The sequence below is a fragment of the Macaca nemestrina genome, chromosome 7 (genome assembly GCF_043159975.1).
Source record: "Macaca nemestrina isolate mMacNem1 chromosome 7, mMacNem.hap1, whole genome shotgun sequence".
NCBI lineage: Eukaryota > Metazoa > Chordata > Mammalia > Primates > Cercopithecidae > Macaca > Macaca nemestrina.
In genome coordinates this window covers 175,189,461-175,214,430 of record NC_092131.1, presented here as the reverse complement: position 1 = coordinate 175,214,430, position 24,970 = coordinate 175,189,461, and the positions used below count along the sequence as shown (strand labels likewise).

Here is a 24,970-nt window from a genome sequence, read left to right as displayed (position 1 = left end):
TAGGGAATTCACTGCCTCTTGCATTGTCCCTGCCCTCTCCCCTCTGGCATCTGTGAAATGTGTGGACAAAGAGAGGCACTGCAGAAAGCACACCTGGACGCGTGCCTCCGCCCCTGCTTTTGTCTTCAGCTCTGATTACCGCTGCTCAGGCTCTGGCTCTGAGTCGGCGGCGGCGGCGTGAGCTGGCTCATCAGGAGCGTGAACACCGCAGCCCTGACTAAGCCCAAATTTGGCAAGCCAAGAGAAAAAGAACAGAAAAAGGAAAGCCAAAACTGCAGGGAGGCAGGACTGAGGAAGAAGGATCTGAAGCCAGTGCTGCACGCGGCAAACGGAGCTGCTCTCACGGGTCGCTTAGAGGCCACTGGCTCTTCCCCTGGCAGCAGGAAGCAGCAGAAGGAAGAACACAGCGCGTTCAGCCACATCTTTGTGATTAATTATAATCTTCCATCTTAACCCGCAGGCTGCAGGGGCGTACGTGCCTTTCAGGACACACAAAAGGCACAGCTCTTCCCCTGCTGCCACTTAAATTCTCCAGGAGACTAAACAGATTAGACCAGTGACTCGGGGTGTGTGTGTGTGTGTGTGTGTGTGTGTGTGTGTAAATATATATATACATACATATATACACATACATACATCTATACATACATATATATATATAAAAACACTGGTGCAAGATCGTATCATCATTAGGGGAGTACTGTTATTAATCACCTCTATCCATTTGGTAGTTTATCAGCATTGACAGACATTGAGGGTATGGTTTAGTCAATCTGTACTCCATAATTAGGGGAGCAGCCTCTCTGTGGGGTAGACATTGGTATAAGACAAGAGAGACCTGGGCATGGGTAAGGGGAACCACCACCAGGAGTATGAGCATCTCTGTGACGACTTGGGCAACCTCTCCTGCTCACCCGCCAGCAAGCAAACATGAAGGAGAGGAGCCTCACTGCCCCTTGAAGTGGTGCATCTCCCTCTAAGGGAAGAGAGGTATTCAGCTCAGTTCAGAGTCTGCTGTCCCTAAAATCTTCCCTGATCTCCTGGCTTTTCCTCCCCTTTCCGCCCTCACTTTCCCCTCTGCCCAGGCTGGACCCCATGGTCATGACTGTAAACCACTAGACTCTCTGGGGGCCTTAGAATTGTTGCTTTCCAACCCAATTATTTTCTGCATTTTCTCGCCCAAGGATTTCTGAAGAAAGTCACAAATCTGTGTTATTTGGATTCCCAAAATTCATGTTAACTATAATTTGGCCCCGAGTGACTGCACAGTGCTCAACTTTGTTCATCTTTTCTTGACTGTGTATTGTCTAATGGGAGCGTCCCTTCAAGCCCACAGGGACATTTCTGCCCCCTCCGTTTTTATCAAATTACCATCCGCTCGGTTTTGTAAAACAGTCAAGAACAGCCAAGGAAAGCCTTCTCCACTTTCTCTTCTCTCCATCTTATCTGGGGCCTTCATATCTTCCCCCTTCTCCTCTCTTGCCGCTTTCCTTTGCAGTCCAACCTGCACTTGGCGGACTTGGCGAGTCATCCACTGTCCCCCAGCATTATCAGCCTCTCCCTTTCTCCCACATTTCCCTTTCCATCTACCACCCCACCCCCCACCCCTGTATGGCCTCCGCCCCTCCCACCCCCTGACTCCCTAGCCCTTGGGGGACAGTTTTCACCTCCATCACGCTACTGAGCAACTCGCCCCAGCGTCTCTCAGCGCCAGGTCAAAGCCATTTTCTGGCTTGGCTGCCTTACCTTCTACCGCACTTGTCACTGTGCCCATCTGCTTCGAAGAACCCCCTCTGGCCTTGTTTCTTGGGCACTGGCCTGGCTTGCAAACTTTTCTGATGATTTCAGCTCCATCTCCTCTATTATTTTATTTCTTCCTGCAGACTGTAATTCATGAGATCTCTGGGAGCTTCTAATCTCACTAATTTCTCCTTTTCTGTTTGAATGTCCTTAGCAAGCTCATCCACTCACAGGACTTCGGGGACCGCTCTGGGCCTGGCTTCTGAGTCCCCTTCTCAGACTCTGGCCCCTGCTTCTGCTCTGGTCTTTTATTTGGGGGATTTGCCAGTCATTATCATGTGGAAATGAAAGTCCTTAGTGCCCATGTGTGAACTCACCATCTTTCACCCAAACCTGCTCTTCTCTGTGAATCTCGTTACATGCCTGTTACCAAACCCGGGAGCTTCAGCACGCCCTTCCCTGTGTGTCCTCAGAGGTAGCCCTGGGTCTTCATCCGTCCAACCCTGGTGCCTGGGACAAGGCCTGATACAGATTAGTAGATGCTCAGTACATTTACGAACAGCCTCTTTGTCCTCCGCCTCCTCATCTGATCAGCTACGAAGTCCTAGCACGGAGAGCTACCCATTACCAATAATGCATGTGAACTGTACGAAGGGCCCAGATAAGTTGGCAGTGATGCTGGAAATTGCACAGAGTAGCAAAGACGGACTCACGAGCTGACCTGTGTGAACCTGGAGCCCCTCTATCTGCTCAGCATTGCAGAATGATGTGTGTAAAGCACATCCCAGGAAGTGCATAGGAAGCAGTATTATAGTGATGTTTCATATTTATTTTGTATCCATCTCTACTAAACTAATTCTGGACAAGTGACCCTCATGGGTTTACTAGCCTTGCCATTTAGCAATAAGTGGTCATTTACTTTCTTTCTTTGGCATAGTTATATTTCTTATGTCTATTTCATTTCTGTTACATTCTAAGACATTCTTAAATAATAAAAGAAACAACCAAATGTCCAGACTGTCACTCAGAGTGTCTCATCTGCTGAGAAAGCTTCTTAAAGGGACTGAGAGCTTGTTGACGTTTCCATTGTGGGGTTGTGCGTGTTTTTTAGGTATCTGGGCAGGCACCAGCTTTAGGGAGAGGAAAAAGGCTTTGTAAGGGCTCTGTTCAAAATGCCAGTTAACTCCCATCACCAGTTAACAGCAATCAGAAACACTAACAGTGTACCCTGCATACATTATTATCCAGTTAGATATTTTTATTGCTAGCAGATTCATGTCCCCAAAGAAGGAAAGGAAATGAGGCTTCGATGGGAACATGACGGGCCCTGTGCTCAGGAACCAGGCTGTGTGCATGGTGATGCTGAGAGGCAAAGCTCCTGAAATCTTCTTTCCTAAGGGGCACCTGAATGCCTCAGTGCCACACAGGAAGTGGAGGATTTAGCTCTCTCTGTATTTCATTTACTCTGCAAAGACAGAAAACAAAAAGGCTCTAGCAATTTATTGAAATTATCCTGTAATCACAAGGTTAACACCAGCAGTACCGTTTTTCTGTACAAAGGAAGAAACTAGGCTTTTGGTTTTATTTTCAGTGAAATCATTAGAACACAAAATTTCCCAAGGCCTTTCTACCAATGGGATCAGCCACAGTGATGCGAAGTGCCGGGTGTCTGGCTTTGTTCGTCAGAGAACTGAGAACACTCAGGGCAAATATTGAGTCACAGATTTTCTGCAGAGTCATCGCTTGCCGTGGTCTCTCACCCAGGCAGCTCTGCATTCAGGTGCAGAAGCTGGAAATTAGGGAGTCATTAGTTGGCCTCCGCCAAGACAGCATCACTGGTTCCCTTTTTTTCCAAGTAAAGCATCTACCGTGTTTCAGGAACTGGGTTTGGTACAGTGATGAACTACACGAGTAAGGCCACTAGCCTTTCAAACTCAGAATCTAGTGAGGGGAAGTATCAATAAATATGCTAAAACATATATAAATTAGGAAATGCACTCTGAAGAAAAATAACAGGAGCTGTAAGAGAGAGAATGATAGCTGCTTTAAATCACGTGTGCAGGCAAGGCCTCTTTCTGATACGGATGCTGTGACACCAGGAACATGACATAGTCCCTTGTGAGGAGGAAGCCTGTGGTGGGGGGCATACGCTCCAGACAGCTGCAGTGCAAAGGCCTGAGGCAGGAAAGAGCTCTGCACATCAGGAAGCGATAAGGAAACCGGGACCCTAAGGCAGCAGACAGCGAGGAGCGGGACAGGGCTGCACATGACCGGGGACAGGAATGGGGCTCTGCAGGCTTTGTTGAAGGGTCTGGATTGGAGCTGACTGGTGAGTTTTGTTTGCTTGGAGGATAACAAGAGAACATGTGGAGTAGTGGGGACAAACACTGGACTGCAGAGAACTGAGGAGTAACGTGGGGAAATAGGCAACAAGTATGGGTTTATTTCTTCGGGAGAAATCAGCTATAAAGGAATGCAGAGAAGAGGTGTTGAGAGAGAGAGGATTCTGTTTTCAGTGGGGAAGGGAGCATACTTACAGAGTAAGGAATGACTCAATAAAAATAAATGAATATGGAGACGATGGTTACTCTCCATGGAGCAGGGAGTGTTTCTCAAGGAAGGCCCACCAAATCCTGTGGGAAGTTCTCCTGGGGGGCTAAAGACAAAAATCCCTGGGCAACACCCAGCATCAGAACAGACAGGGGGAAAGGCCCAGAAATTCTCATTTTTCACAATGTCCTTCACATAAAAGCTGGGTGCCACTGAGGTAGTCTGAGTAGGCCAGCTTCCAACAAGGGAAGGACACTCAATCCTTTGAGACTGGAAGACAATGAGGGCAGAAGTACAAGAAATGGCAAATCTGTCAATGTAGATGAGAGCAGAGAAAAGCCCACCCCAGAGGGCAGAGAGCCTACTCTCCCAGGCCCGGAGGAGCAACACAGAAACACCCCCGCCTCTTAGCACCTTCTGGCCGTTGTGCTGAGTGCCAGACACACCTGATTCTCCCGGGCCCTTCTAAGTGTGTCAATTTGATTGACGGCTGACCATCCTCTCAAGTGGGTTATAGTAGCCCTTCCCCCTAGGTCAGTGGCACCTGAAATGGATGCCAGAAACACTGGAACAGAAGAAAACTGAAATTGGGCAGGTGCATGGACTCTCTTCCCTTGTCTGGGCCCTGCTTGGGATATACACAACAGACTCTTGGCCACAGACTGATTCCAATTTAACCAATTGGCGAAGAGCCTATTGATACGGGCTTAGGATTGGTTAGGATTTTCTTAGGACTTGGACAGGCTTGAGTGAAAATGAATGCTCTTAGTTTCAGAAGCTGAAAGGAGCTATGGAAAGAAAGAATGAATATTCTCCCATTATTTCTTTAAACATTGTCTCCTAGTTTTTGTGTATCATTAATGATTTTCTGTTGAATAGCAAAATATGGAAAAATTATATCTGACTTCGTGCTGTCATGATACATTATATTTATTATTTAAATTTTTCAGAAATATTTTATAAAGAACCAAAACCAAAATAATTTTATTATAGCCCTTTTCCTTGATGAGCTTATGATAAAGCACTCCTTTTCCTATTTTTTCTTCCCAACACTAAAATTTAGCACTTAAAAATAATCAGAGATCATAATCAGGGATTACAGGCCATGGGCCATCACACCCAGCTAATTTTTGTATTTTTAGTAGAGACAGGGTTTCACCATGTTGGCCAGGCTGGTCTTGAACTCCTGACCTCAGGTGATCCACCTGCCTTGGCCTCCCAAAGTGCTGGGATTACAGGCATGAGGCACTGTGCCCAGCCCCGAGTAAGTTTTAAAAGCCACAGATAACAGACATGTATTTGAAAGAAAATGTAAGTTTATTTCTTTCTACTTCCTTAGCAGGATCATTTACAAATATTTTCCAAGGTGCAATTTTGTAATCATAGAGGCACACTGAACTGTTTGCTAAAGTCTCACTTCTCCACAGAGAAGAAACAATATCAATTCATGTGTTTTGCTGACACATGTACTATTTGATATAAAAAGAACACATTTTTAACAGAGTACTTCCACTTAAAATCATTTATCATTGGAAGTTCGGGTGAAAATGTATTTCTTTTTTTGGTAAAATAAGACAGAAAAATTACATGGATCTAGAGCTGCCTACAGTAGTCACTAGCCACATGCAGCTATTTAAATTTAAATTACTTAAAATAAAGATCAAATTAAAAATTCAGTTCCTCAGTCTCACTCCCCACATTTTAAGTGCCCAATACACAGACACAGAACACTTCCACCCGCTCAGACAGCTCTACCGGACAGTGCTGCTCTAGACACAGGGAATGTGACCTCATGGCTTCACCCAGGTCTGTTACCTGGGACACTTGAATTGGATCACATTGTACAGCCTCTATCCAGTAGTCCTCAATCCTGGATGCACAATAGAGCCACCTAGGGAGATTTTAAAGGGCAGATTCCTAGGACACATCCCTAGGGATTCTGACTTAAATTGGTCTGGGATGTGGTTCAGGCATATACGTCTCTTAAAGCTCACAGATAATTCTAATATGCTGCTCTAGGCTCAGGCAAAATTTGTATATAGTGAAATCAAGTTCAGAGAGAATATTCAGAGCAGCTGTAAGGAGGAAAGATTATCAAAAGGTTATACCAAAATTGAGAATAAAACTACTAGACAGAAAATCGTCAAAGACATAGAAGAACCAAACAACACAGGACCTGTTAGAACTTCATAGATGCCTAAGAACATTCCAATCAATAATAGCAGAGTACTCTTTTTTTTTTTCAAGCACACCTATGAAATGTTTGCCAAGTGCCTCCTATGAGACTTGCAAACACTCCTTGATCCAAGGACTTCTCAGGGCTCTTAAATGACCAGCTCTGTGTTACTAACAGTCTAAGGTGGCATCGGGTGCCACCAATCGCACGGTCCTCTGTCAACAGCGCCCTTTATCCCTGGAGCCATCCAAGAGAGCACCCTGGAGGAACACTACAGATCCTTCCAGAGGCCCCACAACAGGCACCTTACAGCACCAAGGCTGTCCTCATACCCAGTACGGGGGCGACACCCTCTGAGGAAGCGACAGGGTGGTGTCAGGCCCACGAGAAACGACTTTCATTGATTACATGGTAAATCACTTTTTAAACAGCAGCTACATTTCATCTACGTATCATAACAATAAACACCAAAATGATATAGATAGGTTTTTAAAAATGTACTCCCTTTATTCCTCTCTTCATTCCAGAAATAGTGTAATGGCAAATTTACAGTTGTCACATTTGTCTGAAAATAGCACTCTCTCAGTAAATAGGAACTTTGTCAGCAGGGGGTCCTCATGCTGATTTTGACATTGACGTTAGCATCTGTCCTGAAGGAAGTAGAAGAGAAACCTCATCAGTCCGTGGCCATACGAGGAGGACGCAGGCCCCCTCAGAGTGCTCACCAAATCCGTGGGTATCACATTAACTTTTGGTGGGTCCGCATTCAAGTTGGGTTTCACCAGTCACGTTTGGAAGTTTTTATTCATGAGATCCAATGTTTACATCGATCAATTTTCACTTCACTTTTTGCAGGAGCTACAGCAGATGACTGTGGTCATGTCTCTCACAGGGAGGTGAGGCTCCCTAACGCTCATGGCCATCAAAGTCCCACGGGGGCCGGCAGGCGTATGTCAGTCAGCATATCCGCCACCTTCCTCCATGGGGACCCTAGCAGTCTCCAGCTGCTTTGCATACTCTGGTGCTTATCAGAACCATAAAACCAACCAAAAACTGTGCCAAGCTTTGGGCTGCATTCCAATGGTTGCAGAAGTTCTTACTTGCTTATAAATGCATCTTCTTTCTGTTTCCTAGCAACATAACCTCACACTGAGCCTCCATCAGCCTGTGATCACAAAATGAGGCCGCCCTTCTTGGTTTGACATCAAGCCATCCCTTACCTGGGTCTTCAGGTTCAGCTTCCACCATCCAGACAAACCGATCACATACCTGCCTGCCCAAAAGAAGCCCTACTCCTCTCATTCCACCCCTGCCCATTATGTGACAACACCAACCATGCCCAGTGTACAGTCTTAGGATTCTCCTGGGTGCTTGGTGCTGCCAGAGGCGAGGACAGTGGGCTGCTCCTACTTAATGCCACCTTCAGTCTCATGGCTCCCACGAGATGACTCTGCACTAGAGTCATCTAGTCTTTCTTTGATAGTTTTGTCAACTTCTGACCTCTCTTCTCTACCAAGTCTTCCATAAAAAGTAGCTCTGCTCATTTCCTGCCTCCTTCTAACTGTGGAAACTCAAATCCAGTCTCTGTCCCCTTGACTCAAAAAAATTAACCCCAATGACAGAATAAAAATTGTTATGCATAGCAACAGATGCAAACACACACTCGGAGCTCAATGGCTTGTGGGCATGTTAGAGAAACATGGGGATTATTTTCCTTCACAACTTCCGGGCTCCAATTCACCAGATAAAATCACCCTTTTATTTAAAAAAAAAGAAGAAGACATTATTTTCTTATAAAAATAGTTTGTGTTCATTCTAGAAGAAAGGTATGAAGAAGGAAATGCACATTACTTGGCTTCCACTTCCCAGAGATAAATACAATTTATGCTTTTGTGTTCCTTTCATATACGGACAAAGTTAGATTCACACTATGTCTCTAGCCATTTCATCTTGAGCATTTTCGTGCTGGTCTTCATCACTTTAAACGTTTTTCTCCCATTAAGAGGGTAAAATGTGCTCATACTTGCACTGAGCAGCATATGCCATCTTTATTGGAGAGCTAGGATTGGGAAAGTGGTTGCTCTGGTATTGTATCTCATGAAAACTCAGCAAGCCCCTGGCACAGAGAACATTCTCAATAGATATTAGCTACTGTATTAGCCCGTTTTCACACTGCTGATAGAGACATACTTGAGACTGGGAAATTTATAAAGAAAAAGAGGTTTAATGGACTCACAGTTCCACGTGGCTGGGGAGGCCTCACGATCATGGCAGAAGGCAAGAGAGAAAAATGAGAACCAAGTGAAAGGGGTTTCCCCTTATGAAACCATTAGCTTTCACGAGACTTATTCACTACCAGGTGAACAGTTTTTTCCCCCATACTTGGGGGAAAGCCACCCCCACGATTCAATTATCTCCCACCAGGTCCCTCGCACAACACGTGGGAATTATGGATGCTACAATTCAAGATGAGATTTGGGTGGGGACACAGCCAAACCATATCAGCTACTATTATTTAGCCAGTCAATTGACCTTAGATCTATGAGACAGTTTAAAGAGTAGTTAAACCTTAGTATGTGGGGAGTATCCATGAAAATCTCTGTCCCAGCACTAGTTAGTTATCATCTCATTTTTTTAACCCTCTGAGTAGCCTTCTCCCACCATATAAATGAGATCTCTCGAGATCATCACCTGCTTTTCTCTCCAGGCCAGCCAGGTGTGGGTTCCTCGGATGCTCAGCCAGGGCGCATTGTGCTTATCTGGCTTGTTTTCTGTGCTAAAGTTTCTTTTGGTGACAATGATACTCCCTCGAATGAGGATGGGTACAGTTTGTACAACAGAGGCTACCTAGGCTCACAGGCTGCAATAAATACTAAGGTTAGTCAATGGAATGAGGAGGCAATCTTAGAATAAACCTATGCTCTCTACCTCAGAGGATATGTAAATGGGCTAAGTTATACATCTGAAAGTCTTGTTCACATTTGAAATTAGATTCACTCTTGAGCACACAGATCCTTCACAAGCTGGCTTCCTGATTAACTTCTCCAGTTTCATCACCTGCTAGGAACCCACCTCCAGCCAATACCCTCTCACATCTCCACGCCTTTTCATATGCTGTTCCATCTGCCTGGCGTCTCCCTGCCCACCCACTTCCCCCAATCCCACCCCCAACAACCACTCCTGCTTTGGAACTGGCATCCAATTCTCACTGCCCCAGGAAGCCTTCCTACACCCTCTTGTTCCCCTGACTTCTGTCTCCTCTTTGCTCTCCCTGTGCACAGGCTACCTTCACAGCATGCTGGATTTTTATTATATTTGAGCACATTTTTCTGTAGACTGCCTCCTCCTGAAAGATGAGAATGGTTCTCTTAAATTTTGTATTCCCAGCATCTAAAAGAGTGTCTAGTACATAGAAAAGGACCAATACTTGTTGAATGTGTGAATATGCACACACAGTATTTTCTCTATATTGGTGGAATAGATCTTGAATTGTGGCATGTATTACTTTTATAATCTGAAAACAAAATTTTAATTAAAATGTCTAATGTAACCATTTAAAATATTTATTTTTGTTTTAAATAAAATGACTATAATCTATAAACTATAATTATTTGTGACATGTGCAGAGTTCATCCCTAAGTTGGATGATTGCCTTAAGTTTTATGGCATTTTTTGCACTTAGAGTTCAAAAATCTATTTTTCTAGAAACAAGCATATAAAAAATAGTATAACTAACCATCACCACATGGCAATCCAAGCACATCCCCACATAAATCCACCCTTTCTAACCTCAAATTTTCCCAGTAGTCCTCACTGAAGACAAAGAAGTTTGTTCCAAAGGCTTTTTTATTTTCTGGAAGCATGCCTTTCCGACTTCCTGTTCTGACCACTATCACCTGTTCGAGTCATATCCTGCATAGTTCTTTTCAGAAATATAAGAAGGTGTGTGTTGGTGAAGGTTTTGTGTACTCAGGTAGACATTAAACTTAGCTAACTGTTCTCTTCAAGTTTCTGAAAAAAAAAAAAATCTTTAATTGAATCAATACCTTCTTCAAACACGCTCTAATAGTCTCTTCTGCTGACTCAAGGACAAAGACCAGGATGACTTTCAAATGGATTCTAGTGATAGAGAACCCCAGTGGCTCTGCTCTACAGAGGCTGACATTGACAGGTGTGACTTTTATGGTGAGGTTCTCAGGCAAGGCTGACTCTGCCAAGTTTGTCACTAGAATGTCCCTCTTGGGGCAATGATGCATTCCAGAGCAACCTGGCCTCGCTGGTTCTATTCTCTGGATCTATCTGTTCCAAGCATTATTTGACATAGTTGTTGATTTAGACGACAATGTATACTCTGTGCTGACCCAGACCTTTGCAAGTCACGTGACACTATCTCATTCAATCAACAGAAAACTAAAGAATGGTTTTCTGTTTCTCGCAGCTCCGTTACAGATTTAGTATGTTGTTCTTAATACATCTCTAACCTCTTGACCTCTTATTTTAAAATTCTTGGGCCGGGCGCGGTGGCTCACGCCTGTAATCCCAGCACTTTTGGAGGCCGATCCTGGCTAACACGGTGAAACCCCATCTCTATTAAAAATACAAAAAAATTAGCCGGGTGTGGTGGCGGCACATGTAGTCCCGGATACTCGGGAGGCGGAGGCAGGAGAATGGCGGGAACCCGGGAGGCGGAGCTTGCAGTGAGCCGAGATCACGCCACAGCACTCCAGCCTGGGCGACAGAGCGAGACTCCGTCTCCAAAAACAAATTATTAAGTGGCCCTGTTTGCTGTTGTTTCTTCCCCAACAGGAAAAAGTATCATCCACCAATAAAAGACACCACGGCCGAGCCAGAAGTAACAGCTCAGAGAATGTGCCCACAGACACGCCTTCCCGCAGGCTGGTCCTGTCTGCTCCACACTGCGTCTAATGGGCTTATCTGGGGATTATTTCTAAGGGTGGAAGGGACATTAGACACCCCGCATTCTCTCCTGGTCTCTGTGTCAGTGGTTGGCAGTGTTCCCTGGCAGAAGATCAAGGAAATGTGTCATGTTCTTAGTAAGCTAAGCTAACTGGTTGATGTCAGGGTTTATTCCCTGGGCACCACTTTCAGTAACATGCCAAATGCAATGATCTCACTTACTACTCCCTAAAATATATGCTGAGGGTTCGGATTTGATTCTACACCATGGTCAAATCCAATCCAAGTGAAACGCCACAGAATACGAAACATCCCTGAGACTTAGCTGTCAATCTAAACTTTTTCAAGTAATATTTGATACAATAGAATTTGGGCACAAAAAAATAATTTGGACAATCCTTTGAGCTTTGTGGATGTCTTCAAGGCCTTTTCAGTTGGCACTGCCCTCAAATTTTACATTATAAAAATGACATGCTTGATTTCTTTTTTCTCCCTATTGGGGTATTCAGGATTGGATACAACATTTGGGCCATATTATACTTGCCTTCCAGCACTAACACCCCAATCATTTTCTTCCTCCCAATTCTCCACCAGGAAGCATGTCCACACACATGCCAGGGCCACCTGCACAGCACTCCTCTCCTGCCTGAGCTCACAACCTTATCACAGATGCTCCCACCTCCCTCAGGCAGTCCGAAAATAATAATTCACAGTTCATAATCACACAAGCTCCCTGGATGCCATCTTCACGAGGCTGCGCAAACACAGAGCGGGAGGAAACACAAAGCCCGAGGGTGTGATCTGTGTGCTGGCCGGCCAGGGCCCGCCAAGATGGCAGCCTCATGCTCTCAAAACTTTTGACATGATCTCTGACTCTCTCGTTTTTGTCCAGCTGTCCCGTCAGTCACCCATAGTGGCAGTTCTGTCCAAATGCTCTCTGCATTTCTTCTCTCCAACTGCATAGCTCCTTACCTGATTCAGAACCACATCGCTTTGCTCCAGTAACATTCCCTGAGTGGCTTTGACTCCAGACTCTCCTTTGAACCTGCAATGAGTGCTTCTGCTTTCCTCATACCCTGCTCTATCAAAAATTAGGACTTTTTCTTTCTTTCTTTTCTTTTTTCTTTTTTTTTTTTAAGACAGAGTCTCATTCTCTAGGCAGGCTGGAGTGCAGTGGCGCAATCTCTGCTCACTGCAACCTCCGCCTCCTGGGTTCAAGCAACTCTCCTGCCTCAGCCTCCCGAGTCGCTGGGACTACAGGCACGTGCCACCATGCCCAGCTAATTTTTGTATTTTTAGTACAGACGGGGTTTCACTATGTTGGCCAGGATAGTCTCTATCTCTTGACCTCAGGTGATATGCCTGCCTTGGCCTCCCAAAGTGCTGGGTTACAGGCGTGAGCCACTGCCCCCGGCCAAGTCAGGGCTTCTTAATTCCACTGTTTAACTACACATTCCTCTGCTTAGACCAAGCCCACCCCAATCTGATCCAATGACTGAACCTTGTATCTTTCCTGCTTTGCAGGATGCACCTCTGTTCCATCAGCCCAGCCACCTCACCACTGATCAGCCATCATTTCACTTTGTACTCAGTATCTGATGTGGACTGCATAGCCCTCATCCTTCCTTGAGCCATACGTGTATGAAACTCTCCATTCAGCTCTGGGAACAACTGTGTCTCTGAGAAAAAGAGTCCTCAGTGACCACTCAGCAGTTTGCCCTTAAGTCAGCCTTGCTGTTCATCCAAGTCTTATCTTTCATTCCTGCCCTGTCCTTGCTCAGCTCTTCCCTGCTTTCAATACTGAGGCTCTGCTTTCTGCTTCAATTTGGATAGCTGTATCCTTCTCCAGCCCTCCCCTAGCATTTTGGTTTCATGTTTTCCCCATGCTAGTCCCACTTCTAGCCCTTCAAGTATTTGGAGAGCTGCCATTTGAGGCAACCAGCAAGGCAGGACCAAGTTGTGCTCCGTGCCGGCTCCTTGAGCCATGAATCTCCACCCTCAGCATGTTGACAGCACCCTTGGATCACCTGCCCAGCTCCTTGAGCTTCTCTGTCCTTTAAATCCTGACCATGCCCTGTTCTGGCACTTGCAGGGGCTACACCCTTTACCTAGGGTGTGTTGTCCTTTCTTCATCCATATCCCAAGTGCAACTAGACTTCAATGATGAGTCAGATCTTCTCCCAAATGCTACCTTCCTACAATCTATACTCAAGCTCCCAGAGAGCTCCTTCTCCTCATAACTGTGGCACCTGTAGTCTGTACAGACTTATTTAACACTTCGCTTATTTATTCTAAAAGGCAGTATTTGTTATGCACGTACTTGACATGAGTCACTGTGTAAGGCACCAAGGGGGAAAAAAAGGCCAATACCATCCTCCACCATGAGAAAGCATCATCCTGTGGGAGAGAATGTGGTCCAGGATAACAGATGAATGACGAGCTAAGGGAAGTGTGCCTCAGGTCAGCCTTCCTGAGCTGAGCCTGCATCTGCACCAAAAGAAGAACTTGGGCCAGCAGAGTCCGCTCCACGTGCCACACCACTGCTATAGCCACTGTGCTAAAAACTTTCTCAAAACTCCATCTGGGCACTCCAAAGTCTAACTTCTTTATTTTTAAGGCCTTTTCCTGTTGGCCCCAGCCTACACTCCAGCCTCATGCCCACACTTTACCCTCACACATCCTGCATCTCTGACCTGTGGAACCCCAGGACTCCCCGGACACACTCAGCACTATGTGATTCTGGACCTTTGCACATGCTTTGCATATGGCAGAATTTCTGGATCATCCTTCAAGATCTAAATTAAATAGCCCTTTCTTGTGAAAACTCACCAAATATTCCTGCAGAACTATTTACTCCTTACCATCCCAACAAGACCTTTATCCACTCTCAGTCAAGTAAGTACTACCACTTACCTGTGAACATATTCCTCTGCCATTGAACTGTGAGCTCTTTGGGGACCAAGCATATGTGCTTATCTGTGGTGCCTACCACAGTTCCTTATCACAGTCGATGGTGCTTAATGGACTAGGCCTCACTAGAGAGGAATTGGACCTGGAAATTTCATGTGCCCACTCTACCTGTGGCCAGTGTTTCTAGTATCCCTAGAGCTGTTCAGTGAAAAACATGGTCTCATTTTGAAATAAGCATGGGAACAGCACTTAACTACAGTTCCAAACTTGGAGAACTGTAACACATAAGAACACGTTAAAAGCTCTAGAAATTCTCATCTAAAGAAAACTACCTATATATAACTAAATGTCACCTACATTTATTTAATCATCCCACACCCAGTGCCTAGTAACACCTTGCAGACCATACTTTGGGAACCCCTGAGACAGAGACTGTGAAGTGGCCTGGCTTTGGATGATTGAGGACAAGGTTCCATCCAGGTCTGGAGGGTCACACATGAAGCAGGGGCCACAGTTCTAGCAGTTGTCCACATATAGAAGTCAAGATCAATCCTCCAAGGCAGGCAAACAGGGTCATGGCGAAGCTTGGAGCAGGCATTTATGCAGCTGCTCAGGCAGGTGCACAAGGTAGCAGTCTTAGCTGCTAACCTGTGGTGCTGGCAGAGAATTTCAGGCTCTGAGAGAACTGCCAAGAGTAGCTGTGCCCCAGTTCCTGAAGTGGGTTAGAAGATGAGAATTAGTCACCAGAACATGGCAAGAACCCAGGTACTGAACCTGGGGCACAAAGTCAAAGGAAAACTGCAACAAGGTCCCATCAAGGTATACAAGGCGTTGGAGGAGTCTGGGCTCTGAGCCAGAGAGAATTTTGGCTAGGCACCTAGGAGGCCAAGCAGGTTGTTACCGTCTGAGCACAAGCACATGTCCTCAGGTGGGTCAGTGAAGAATCCCTCCTGAGCAAGTGGTCATTTGGCTACAGCCCAAGACGGGTCGAAAAAAGCCGAAACAAAGAGCGAAAGAGTAGGCTGGGGCCATTTCGTGGATGCTTGGATTTTCTTCTGTTCACATGACTTGAGGGGAGAGGAGCTGTATTTGCAGAGGGTGCAAAAAGGCTTGGGACACAAGAGACAGTGACCCTGCACACAACAAACTGACAGTGGGTTGTCTTTGATTAGGCAATAAGAAGGGGGAAATGGGAAGTCTGGGAGAGAGAACTGACAGAATCTGGCAACTGATTCAACGTAGAATCGAGATTTTTAAACTAGGAGGATGTCAGAAGTGTTATTGTGGAAAGGGAGACCATTTAACTTAGGCATCAGAGGACCAGTCTCAGCCAGTGAAAACTGTGTGACGTTGGAAAAATCAGGCCTCGCTTCTTTAGATCTCAGTTTCTTCATCTGTAAAAATGGGGCTAATAATGCTGTGCATCTGACAGAGATGCTGTGAGGGTCCAAAATGTAAAGCTCTTGGCACTGTCCCTGGCACATGATAAACCCCTGCTGCTGAGAGTTTAAAACAATTTGTTGACCAAAACATCTCCATCAAAAGAAGAACCTGATTAGGGACTTTAAAAAGTGATACATCTGAGTTTAGATATTTTTAGTAGAGGTAGTGGCTCTATGGAGCACACATCTGGAAATACAGACCTGGCACGTCGGGGAGAGACTAGAGGAAAGCTACAGGCTGGGAAATGATCTTCATCAATGTAATTGCCACAGCCTTGAAAAAAAATGCAATCTCCATAGCAGAGACAACTGACAAAAGAAGAAAGAAAGAAATCCAACAGCAAACCACAGTGAATGTCTAAATTTCAGAATGACAAAAGACACTAGCGACCAGGGAGGATCTCTGTGGTTAACACAGGATCAGCACAGGATCAAAGTACTTGAAGAGTTGAAACGCTGCCTGAAAAATGAGAAGCTTTTAAGAATATTACAGGATGGACTGAGTTCTAAGAAGATCAAGACTGAGAGAGTGTAATTAGGGCTTGCCTATTAAGATGTTACTAGCAAGCTTTGGAAAAGCCTTCTCAGAAAAGTGGCAGAAAACTAAAAGATTAAGAACAGGTATTTGGCAGAGAACCAAAGGCTTTGGCTAGTGTCTAATCTTGAGAAGAGTCAGATACTGAAGGACAGGAAAAAAGAAGATGGAATAGTAACTCAAGAAGGTAAAACATCAAATTCCACCCAGCAACTTCCGCTTATATCTTATTGGTTGAAACCATGTCATGTGGCTACCCCTAGTTGCAAGGGAGGCTGGGAAATATTTTTTTAAAATTTGGCACAACATGGCCGTAATTAATGTTGGAGTTCTGATGGTAAGAAAGACAGTGAAAATGACTGGGGAATTAGTATGTAAGTATGTTTCATTTTAGAAATAAGTATGTGCTATAATTACATTTCAATCTTTGAAGGGACAATGTCATAAATCTTGTGCCTCTCAAAGCAGAGAACTATTCTAACACTACGAAAATAGATACAAATGTCTTGCATTCTAACAGTTGCCCCAGGTATGCTCCATTTTAGATGAATTCATAATTGTAGTATGGTCTTCTACAGTATTTATGTTCCTGAAATTTTTCATTGTCTTCTTTTTTTTCTTGTTGAGAAAAGACTTCTAATAATTTCTAACATTTTCCTCATTCCGCTTGTTGCTTAGTCGATCCATTTTTTCTTGACAATATTCTTCCTAGAGCTCACTAACATCCTAACGTGACCTCATAATTTCTTCCTTCCTCCTTCCCTCCCTCCCTTTCTTTCTCCTTTCCTTCCTTTGTTATTCTCTCTCTCTCTCTCCCCCTCTCATTCTCTTTTCTCCTATTCTGAAGGACCTGAGGCCATAGAGCTGAGTTAATGACAAAATTTACATATATTGATTTATTAGTTGGCTATTTTTAATAACACTCACCTACAAACTCATCACCTGAACAAAAGCCAGAACCTTTACGAAGATCATACATATATCCATCTGAACCCCTTTCATCCAAATCTGTCATCCAACACCCCATGGAAGGTAACCAGCAATCTGAATTCCCTGTACATCATTCCCAACTATTCCATTTAATATATTTTCATCACATCTCAACATATTCTTATGCAAAAAATGCACTGTCTTTATTTGGGCTTTCTGAGGAAACCTGAGACAAGGATTTAAATGAAAGTAGCCCATTTGGGAAGTAATAATGCCAATAGAGAAGTGGACAGGGGATACAGGACAGGAACTACAGCTAATAAAGGGTATTCAATTATTCCAGCTATCCCAGTGGATGAATGAGGGCTCAAGATCCCATGGAAAGTGCTGAGAAATGGTGTAAACACCTTGTCTCAGAATTATTCTATCCAGAGAGACGGGCAGCGGAGTTATTTTTGTACTAACTCCAAGAAATCCCAGGTTGCGGGATGTTCCTGGAGAGTGTTAATTCTTTTGTATTCCTGGCCTGCTTTTGGGTAAAATGGTATTTCAGTGAGACCTCGTTTTGCATTTTCTCACTAATAATATTCACGTATTTAACGTCACATATTTATTGCTCCCATGTGCTTTTCTTCTTAAAAGTATTTTCATGTTGTCTACATTTCCCCTTGAGTTGTGTTTTCCTCATTGATATGTAGGAGCTATTTAATACCAATTATTTGTTGATTGTGTACATGGCAAATATCTCCCAGTTTATTTCTTAACTTTCAGGTCCTTTAGGGGTATTTTGATGAACAAAGTTCTTTATTTTACTTTAGCCTACATTATCAATACTTCATTTTATAGTCAACAATTCTGTGTCTTGTTTAAGTTACTTCTCCAAGTTATAAAATACTGACCTATATTTTTTCATATGGGTTTCAAAGTTTTGTTTTTCAAAGTCTTTAATTTAAATGAAGTTTATTTTGTAATTAGGTGAGGTAGGGATACACCTTCAACTTCTTCCACTTGGAGAAGCATTGTTTTCAGTTCCATCTTTCAGCTCCTTTCTCCACTGATACTATGCCACCTTTTTCTTATTCCCAGTGCCAACCATGTGGGAATCTATTTCTGGGCTCCCTATGTATTTCCATTGATCGGTGAGGTGAACTAATACCACTACTGTCTTAATTACTCTAGGTTCATGGTAAATCCCAATAACTAGCAAGGGAAGTGTCCTTCCCTGAAGAAATGTTTTAACTATTTCAGCCCTTAACTCTTCTATCTAGGATTATCACATGCTATGAAAAACACTGTTGAGGTTTTGATTGGAATTATTCTCAATTTATAGATCAATTTGGAAAGAACTGAGATATTATTCTATTAAAATTCCTATTCAAGGCCAGATGAGCTCTCTATTTACTTGAGCCTTCTTTAATATCTCATAATAGAGCTTTAACATTTTCCTTGTAGAGCTAATCAGATTTGCTGTATAACAACCTCAGTGACTTACAAAGTAAGTATTTATTACTAGATACTTAAAGTTCTCTGATACTATATAAAGAGTATTTTCTCTTTACATTTTCTAGTTGTTTGCTGCTGGTGTATAGAAATGCAGCTAACATTTGTATATTCATCTTATTATTTCAAATAATGTCTGTAGATTATTTTAGACTGATTATGTAAATGACCACACCATCTCCAAATATCAGTCATACCTCACGTAACAATGGGGTTGCTTTCTGAGAAACGCATTGTTAGGTGATTTTTGTCGTTGTGTGAACATCATAGAGTGTGCTTACACAAACCTGGGTGGTGGAGTCTACTACACACCCAGGCTATATGGTGTAGCCTATTGCTGCTGGGCTACAAACATGTACAGCATGTTACTGCACTGAATACTGTAAGCAACTGTAACACAATAGTAATTCTGTATGTAAATACATCTAGACATAGAAAAGGTACAGTAAAAATACAGTGGAAAAGATTTAAAAACTGCCACACCTGTATAGAGCACTCACCATGAATGGAGCTTCTAGGACTGGAAGTTGCTCTTGGGTGACTGAGTGGTGAGTGAATGTGAAGGTGTAGGACATTACTGTATACTATTGTAAACTTTATAGACACTGTGTACTTTGGCTACACTAAATTGATCTTTAAGATATTTTTCTTTCTTCAATGATAAATCTTAGCTTCCTGTAACTTTTATACTTTATAAACTTTCAAATTATTAAGCACGTTTTACTCTTGTAATAATACTGAGTTTAAAACACAAACACATTGTACAACTGTACAAAAATATTTTACTTATTTATTGCCTTGTTCTGTAAGCTTTTTTCTGTCTTTAATTTGTTTAAAATGTTTTTACTTTTTAAAATTCTTTGTTAAAAACGAAGACATAAACACACATTGCCTTGGTCCACACAGGGTCAGGATCCTCAATATCACTCTCTTCTACCTCCGCATCTTGTCTCACTGGCAGGTTTTCGGGGGCAATAACATGCATGGGGCTGTCATCTCCTATGCTAACAATGCCTTCTTCTGAATACTTCCTGAAGGACCTGCCTGAAGCTGTTTTACAGTTAACATGTTTTTATAAGGAGAAAGAGTATAGTCTAACGTAATAATTAAAAGTATAGTATAGAAAGTACATAACCCAGTAACTTGGTAATTTATTATCAAGTATTATGATCTGTACACCACTGTACATGCTATATTTTTAAAAGGTTGGCAACACAGTAGGTTTGTTTACACCAGCATCACCACAAACGCATGAGAAATATGTTGTGCTACAACTTTACCATGGCTGTGCCATAATTAGACGATAGAGTTTTTTCAGCTTCATTATACTCTTGTGGGACTACAGTGTTATACGCAGTCTATCATTGACCAAAAAGTCATTATGTGATTATGTGGTGCATGACTTTAATGACAATCTTCTTCCTCCTCTTAGTCCTTATTCTTGTAATTACTTTTTCTTGTCTTGTTGCGCTGGTAAGGCTGCCAATGCAACGTTGACTAGAAGTGGTTATAATGAGTATCCTTATTTCTTTTGTGATTATAAAGATACGCTTTTAATATCCCTATTCAGAATATTGCCTTTTAGATTTTTAAATAAACACATTCTATCAAGTTAAGAAATTTGCTACTTTTAAATAAAAAAAAATACATACATATGTTGAATTTAATCTAATACTTTTTCTGGTATAGATTAAGATGATTACATGGCTTCCTCCTCCCCTCTTTTTATTTTTTTAGGAGATGGAGTTTTGCTCTGTCACCCAGACTGAAGTGCGGGTGGTGCGATTATAGCTCACTTCAGCCTCGAAATCCTGGGTTCAAGTGATCTTCCCGCCTCAGCCTCCTGAGTAGTTGGGACCACAAGTACACACTATCGTGCCCAGCTTTTTCCCCCTTTCATGTTAGTGCAGTGAACTATGTTTATAGATTTAATATTAAATCATCCTTACATATCTGAAATAAACTCAAATTGGTCATAGCATATTACCTTTTGTATACTTTGTTAGATTTGAGCTGCTTGTATTTATTTAGGATTATTGCATCTATATCAGTGAGTAAAGTGAGCTGATAATTTTTTTATAATGTCTTTGCCACCTGTAAAACTAAGCTGTAAAACCATTTGATCCTAATTTTTTTGTGTGAATATTGTTAACCATTGCTTCAATCTCTTTAATCACGATAGTCTATTTTTTAAAACATTTCTGTTATAATTTTTATATTTTTTCAGAAGTTTTGTATTGTTTTATTATATTCTACAATTTAGTCAGTTTTTTTGTGTTTTTAATTTACATGCATATTCTAACTATATTTATAAAAATGAGGCCTTGTAGTTTTTAAGTTTTATACAAAATGAGTTTTGTGGTTTTTATCAGTTGTTTTTAAAGCTTTCCGTATATTATGAATAGCTTCCCTGGTCTTCTTCAACACTGAAAATAATTTCACATTATGAAGAAATAAATTTAACATCCATTCATTTCAGAGCTAGATATTCCACCTCTTTACAAGGGATTTTAATACCTTGAGTACCAGGAGAAGCCCCAGCGATAAAAACATTGTATCTGTTCTTTTATAGTTTCATATGTATTATGCTTTTGAAATTTTTCTTTCAACTTAACTGTTTAACTTGTTATTCTGCATTATTGAATCACCAGTTTAAAATATTTTGAAGCTATTTTGTTAAGTACATACATGTTTAAAACAGAGATATCAACTTGGTGTGTTGAATGACCTTTTCTCTCTAATAATATGAAAAAGAATAGGACTTAGGACCATAAGCACTAATAGGGTTGGAAGGGATCACTACATAATGAGAAAAGGTTGGTGTTTGACATGTCTTTTTCCATCCTTATAGTTTCAACTTTTGCATGTTCATATTTTTTTTGGCTGTAGGTTTCCTTCATTTACATATATTGACAGTACTAATGTATTTGAACCTGGTTAGTGGATAATGGATCTGCCCAGATTCTTGTGGATCCTTTTCAGCCATTTTTGCTCAGCCCCTGAGCAAAACACACTGTCAGTGTGTTTTTTATTTCCAACAGCAATCACTTGCCACTGTTTAAAATAACCGTCTCAGTCTCCTAGTCCCCCAGACCCTCTGGAGGTACCCAGGAAGCCTTATCAGTGAATGATGGGGGTGAGAACACGGAAGCCATACACACACACTCCAGAGTTGCTCTTCCAGGTCACCCGGAAGCCACCACTGCATGTTCATGAGGTGCCTTGCTTCGCCTCATTCCTGTCCATGTTCTGTTTCTTCCACTCCATTACCAGTTTCCCCTGGGAGCATTTCTTTAGTAAAACATTTATACAAGTATTCTCTTCTTACAGTGTGCTTTTGGGGAATCTCAAGATCCATTTTTACAATCTTAGTTTACTATTTTAGTTCTCTTCCATTTTTTCCATCATTTAATTTGTCTTGCTTTTTTGCAGGGAGGGGACGGGGGATATTGACATCTATATCTCTTTCACTCCCAAGAAATAAAGAATCTTAGTACACTTTCAAACAACTCCAACTCCTCACTCTTTATGTTGGTAATGTTGGTTTAAAATTCAGAGTTATGTAAATACATTTTTGTCTTTTTCTTTAATCTTGCCTTTTAGAGAAAGCAATAAATTTTACCGAAGAATGAAAAACCCAGTTCCTTCCTCTATGTCCTGCAGTGTCTCGGGGATTTTTTCTCTCCACTTATATAAATATTTCACCCCTAAATATTCCCAAATCAGATTTCCATGTAGTAAACTTCCTGAGGCCTTCTATGCCTGAGAATATCTCATCATGTCTCTGAATTTGAATGACAATTTGTCTGGATATAAAATTCCAGATTCTAAGTTACCAATGTGTTGAAAATCCCACTTTGTTGACTTTTGCATCGAGTTGATAGCAAAAGAGATCTGATATCGATGCGATTCTTGGGCTTGTGATTGGTTTTGTCTCTGAAGCCTTCACATTTTTCTTTGCCTTTGTTATTAAGTCATTACAAAGAGTCTGGTTGTGTTTTCCTTCTCTCGTCTCTTGGACACTCTCTATGAGTTCTTTGAAACAGAAGTCTTTCATTTTTATTTAATCTGGGAAAACTTATCTCCATTATTTCTTCAACTACTTCTTTATCTCCATTTATATTTTCTTTTTGAGACACCTATTATCTGAGTACTACCACCTCTATTCCACTCCATATCTTTTTGGTTTTGCATACAATATTTTTTGTGTCTTTTCCCTTTGCAGAGATTTTTTCAATTTGTCTTCTGATTAATTAATTCAGTCCTCCGACACATCCATTCTGCCACTCATCCAATGACAGTATTCTTTAAGTATTATTTTTGATACCTCATATTCTGCTTAGTTCATTTTAGTAGTTTACTTGTTCTTGTTTAATGTTACTAATTTTGTCCCTTATCTCATTTAGTATATTTATTGGCCTAATTTAACTTCTTTGTCCTCTTAACGTTTTTGTGTTGGACAGAATCTAAAGTTGAGCATGTTACCTTCAGTTTGGAAACAGCCCCTCAAATGATTTATTTCTGTGTAAGTGCATGAACCTTTGAAGCTTCGGAGAATCCGCCGGGCTATGTGGAAGGTAAGAGCCCCAGCTTGCCTGAACCCTAGAGTGGGAGGTGAACATGCCCAGAGAGGAGGCCCTGAACGCTACAAATTACAATCACTGCCCACAATCAGAGAGCTTTATCCCTGTCCCCAGCAAGAAGCACAATTGGTTTTCTTATAGTCTTTCTACAGATGTTTGTCTTTCTTTTCACTACTGTAGTTGTAATCCTTGCTTCTCCTTCCCGCCATTGTTTATTGATAGCTCTGCCACAGTGTGGTCCAAAGAACATCTGCATTAAAGTCTCCTTTGGGTGCTTATTAAAAATGCAATTTCCTGGTCTGCTTCAAGCCTATTAATCCAAACTCTCTAAGCGGAGCCAGGGAAACTGAATGTTAACAAACTATCCAGGAGAGTCACCCAGGTATTAACAATTCAAAATTGTTGTTAGTCCTTACTGTTATTTTTGCCCTTTAGCAGCCTTATTAAGGGAGTTGGAGAACGCCTAAAGTAGGACTAAACTTAAACTGTACGACTTCAACGAGATTTTAATGTATGATTGATATCATTGGTTTATGCTATGCCTAGACCTCATTAATACAAATCAACAGGGATGAGTCTAGTGTATTTCTTCCAAGGGTCCAAATGACTTCAATAATCTTAAATTAAAAAAAAAAATCTGAAAGCCCACTAGTCCTCATCACGTGCCCTCTTAGCAAACACGTATTGATAGAAAAATAAGGAAAGTCCCTCTTCACACGTGCCCACTTCCCCTTTGACCTTTGTCATGTTTGAAATAGCACAAAAGCCCTCACTGAAAGCTGAGCAGATATCAGTGCCTTGCTTCCTGTATAGCCTGCAGAATCTTGAGTTAAATAGACCTCGTTTCTCTATAAATTACCCAGCCTCAGGTATTTGTAGCAACACAAAATGGACTCAGATAGAAAGTGTGGATTATTTTGTGTTGATGACTCATACTTTCTAGTGAAAGAATATGGCCAATCAAATGCTATCAAAGGTTATAAAGCTGAACTGTAATAAGGAAGCTTAGAGTATCTAGGAAGCTGTTTCTGTGGCAGAAGAGTCCTTTGTTCATGATCCAGAAAGCAGCAGCCTATATTCATTTCAAGAATTTTTCCAGCAGCATTATTCATTATATTCAAAAATAGGAGAAAACTGAAATGCCCATCAGCAGTAGAAAGAATACATTATAGTATATTAGCATTATATAGCAATGAGAATAAACTCACTGTAGCTCCATGCTACCAAAAGAATACATCTCAAAAACATAATTGAATGAAAGAAGGTGGACACAAAAGAATACATGCTATATGACTCCTATTACATAATGTTCAAAAAAACAAGGAAAACTCAACTATAGTGTTTAGGAATTCAAACCTAGATGGCAAAAGTATAAAGAAATGTAGGGAAATGCTTTTCATAAATGTCTCCTCTAGGGAAAACAGAGGATTAAGTCAAGCTCATCCATCACTCCATACTGGCCCTTCCTCGCCAGTGATCTCACCTGTTTATTCCAGCAAGGGAGCTGGAGAAACTGTGCTTGTGCTACATCAACAATTCTCAGTGAATGTCTTGTTGACTGGGAAAGCAATGTGGGCCCTACTTTTCTTTCTTTCATTTCGTAAAGCCATGTCTGACGAGCATGAAGGAGTCCTCCATTTCTTAAGTAACTGACAGCACAGGTTTGATGTCAGCAATCAAAGATCTG

At 42.0% G+C, this 24,970-nt stretch overlaps 1 protein-coding gene and 1 long non-coding RNA gene across 2 annotated transcripts in view; one reads left to right on the top strand and one right to left on the bottom strand.

Annotated features, from left to right (window-relative positions):
• The window catches only part of LOC105499081 (uncharacterized), a 42,127-nt gene extending 17,158 nt beyond the window's left edge, over window positions 1–24,969 (top strand). Inside the window, exons 2-3 of the long non-coding RNA XR_011625315.1 lie at window positions 23,164–23,277; window positions 24,699–24,969. This is a non-coding gene — a long non-coding RNA (uncharacterized lncRNA). The remainder of the gene's footprint in view (window positions 1–23,163; window positions 23,278–24,698) is intronic.
• The window catches only part of LOC139364036 (collagen alpha-1(I) chain-like), an 88,552-nt gene that overhangs the window by 27,870 nt on the left and 35,712 nt on the right, over window positions 1–24,970 (bottom strand). The window lies entirely within an intron of this gene.